Source organism: Megascapheus bottae, chromosome 2 (assembly GCF_031878675.1).
Source record: "Megascapheus bottae isolate mThoBot1 chromosome 2, mThoBot2.hap1, whole genome shotgun sequence".
In the NCBI taxonomy this organism is placed as follows: Eukaryota; Metazoa; Chordata; class Mammalia; order Rodentia; family Geomyidae; genus Megascapheus; species Megascapheus bottae.
This window is the reverse complement of record NC_143510.1, coordinates 35192639-35195843: the sequence shown is the minus strand read 5'-3', so window position 1 is coordinate 35195843 and position 3205 is coordinate 35192639. Positions and strand designations below refer to the sequence as shown.

At 41.3% G+C, this 3205-nt stretch overlaps 1 pseudogene; it reads right to left on the bottom strand.

Moving 5' to 3' along the window:
- Positions 1-955: 955 nt before the first annotated feature.
- On the bottom strand, positions 956-1777 carry LOC150066665 (large ribosomal subunit protein eL8 pseudogene; annotated as a pseudogene).
- Between the last annotated feature and the right edge of the window lie 1428 nt (positions 1778-3205).

Sequence of the window (3205 nt, the reverse complement as noted above, 5' to 3'; positions counted from 1 at the left end):
ACTTATTTTGGCTCTTGGTTTGCTTGTCTGTCTGGTGCTTTACCACTTGAGTCATGACTCTAGTCTTAGTTTTTGCTAATTAAAGATAGATGCCTGTTGAACTTTGTGCCCAGATTGGCTTTGAACCTCAATCTTTTGGATCTCAACCTCCCGAGTAGGTAGTACCACAGTCAGAAGTCACTGATGTCCAGCTCTGGTCTCTTACTGAATTACTTCCTGAAGGCTCCACTTTTAAGTACCATCACATTGTGGGGTGGGGGAGTACCTTTTTGAATGGGGGGCATAGTGACTTCAAGTTCACAGCACATATGTTCACAAAGAGCACTATATGTACATATTTATTTGCATTGTATTACACAGAAACATGGGAGCCAGAGTGATTCTAAAATACAAGACAGGATGTTCTCTGCTGAAAATGTTTTATTGGCTCCCATCTTACCCAGAGATAAACTCCAAGTCCTTTTGATACCTTTCAAAGCTTTGCATGGTCTGACCCGAGCTCCCACTCTAACCTCATCTATTGAATTTTTTTTATTTTGTAGCTCACTCATTCTTCCCAACCCACTTAGTCCTCCAGTTCCTCAAACTCACCAAAGCATAGTGTTGCCTCAGGACCTTTGCACTTTCCAGTCTTACTACCTATATTGCTTTTGCCCTAGAGACCTGCACAACTCACTTTACTATACTCTTACATCTTTCCTCAGATACCTCTTTCTCTGTGAGTTATGACCACCATGCATAAAAACGCTGTCTCACTCCTAGTCGGCAGGTTTCCCACTCGTTGCCTTATTTAATTTTTCCTTTGTGACTATCCCAACCTGACACAGAAGTCATTACATATTTATCTCTTTCTTTCTAGCTAAGGTGTAAACTCCCCCAAAGGAAGTGATCCTTATGTTGTTTGTTTATTGCTATATTCCCCCCCACTGGAGGAAAATATACATGTACAGAGAAATCAACATTGCATACTTAACCTAGCTTGACCTTCCTTGACCTTTTCTGTTTTCAGCTTTGCAATTCGAGCCACAGATTTTGGACCCAGAACATTGCCTCCCCAGTGACAACAAATCTCATCGTATCTGTCATTGTCATTGGTTCTGATAGCTTCCATCAGCTTCACCATTCATCCTTTGTCTTCCAAGTTGACTAGGATAAAGGCAACAGTGGTGCGTGTCTTCTTGTAGACGAGTCGCCCCAGCCTGGCCTTCCTCTTAATGATGCAGTAGGGGATGCGGATGTGTCTTGTGGCACAGGGCAGCGAGAATACAACCGGCTCAATGGGGTCCACGTCATGTGCGATCAACACAAGCTGAGCCATCTTGTTTGTTCTCCACCAAGGTAGGAACTGTGCTCACCCTTGCTCGAAGGACTGGCAGTCTCTTAGTGGGGACATGTGCTTTGCCAGCAGCTTTCTACTCAGCTTGGGCCAACAGTGTCTACTTCTTCTCCTGCTTTGTCTCTGGCCTGTACTTGTGGGCCAACTTAAAAAGCTGTGTAGCTGTCTGGTGGTCTGAGTCCTGGGTAAACTGCTTGATTGTAGGAGGCACTTTCAGCTGCTAGTAGAGGATTTCCCTTTGTTGTTGTGGCTGGATGCAGCGGGGCCATTTGACGTAATGGGTGAGGTCCCTTTTGGGCTGGATGTCTTGTCCAATGCCAAAGTTCTCGGGCCTTTTTCAAACAGAGGATTTACTACTTTCTTGGCCTCCTGCATTTTCATGACAGCAGCATCTGGGGACACCTTCTTCCCTTTGGTCTTCTTTCCTTTTGGCATCTTGTGTGGCTGCCCTAGCACATCATTTTCCATTCATCAAACCAATTCCTAGGGGAAATAAACCCAAGAGGACTGCCAGCCTCAACTAGTGGGTTCTTCTGCTGGACCAAGGGTAGGAGGGTCAAGAGGTTGGTTGGTATTTCTTATTATATACACATTCAGATATCCCTTAAATATTCAGCTTTGAACATTGTAATTAAAGGATGTTTAATCTTAATGGATGAAATGAGAGGACATCTCAAAATACACTACAGCAATTTTGGAATGACACAGATGAAAGTGTATATGAAAAATAGATATGTTGTATGTAAAAGGAAGCACTGAGATTCCAGTCTGTCACATCTGGAAGCATAGACAGGAAGTTGTTCTGAAACCCACGGAAGGAAAGAAGCTTTATATGGAGTGACTATGGGACCAGCTGTGGGAAATGTGAACCATGCACCTTATTAAATACAATTCTTGTCACCACTTTCTGAAGCAGGTCCTGCCATTCTAATTGACTGATATGTATTGGAAGGATTACACAATATGGTTAAGTTACTGAGAAATATTGAGGTAAGTAGGAAATGGTTTCAGAAAAGTGAGTTGGAAATAGCATCTCCATGGTGTGCATCAAGCCCATTTTCTTCCTAAGTCCTTTTCCCTTCAGCCCGCTATTTCACTGGCAGGTTGAGAGAAACGTTACACCTCAAAGTTGTATATAATCACCCAAAACAGTTCATTGCAGAACTTATTCACCAAATGTGGTATTTTTTTAAAAATAGAAAACTTAGTTTCAAAACTGGTTTTGGATAATTTCACTTCTTATCTACCTCGTTGACTATGTATCATATTTTATTTGACTGACTCTCCACCTAAAGAAAAATATTTCCCAACTCCACAAAATTGGATGGACACTATTTTTTCCCATGTATGTTTCAGCTCCTACATGCAAACATTTTGCTAAGCCTAGAAAAAAAAATTTTTTCTTTGAAGCTATCCTGTATTTATTCAGGAATTCAATACACCACCGTTGGAGAAAACATTGCTTCTGATTTATTTCTATGTGTTACAGTAACCTCTTAGAACATGGTTATAAATGTGTGAATGAAAATACATTATAGTGCTATCCTCCATATAGGACAGGGAGCCAGCCAGATACACTTTTAAAGACATCACTCTTTCCTGTTTCAGCACCTTGGAGAGCAGCCATGACTACCAAGAACCTTGCAGATGTGGAGCTACATTTCATCTGTTTTAGTAAATCTGTGTATGCCCTTCTCCCCCTGTCATTAATAAATTGGTGTAGGTGAGGTACAGGAGGTCATTTATAAAGTGGTTGTTTAAAAATCCTTATTCATAAAACAATCCTTTGGTTATCACTGCTCATATCAACATATGATATAGGACTCAGAGAAAAACTCTTCTAGAAACAGATGACGCAGTTTTACACAG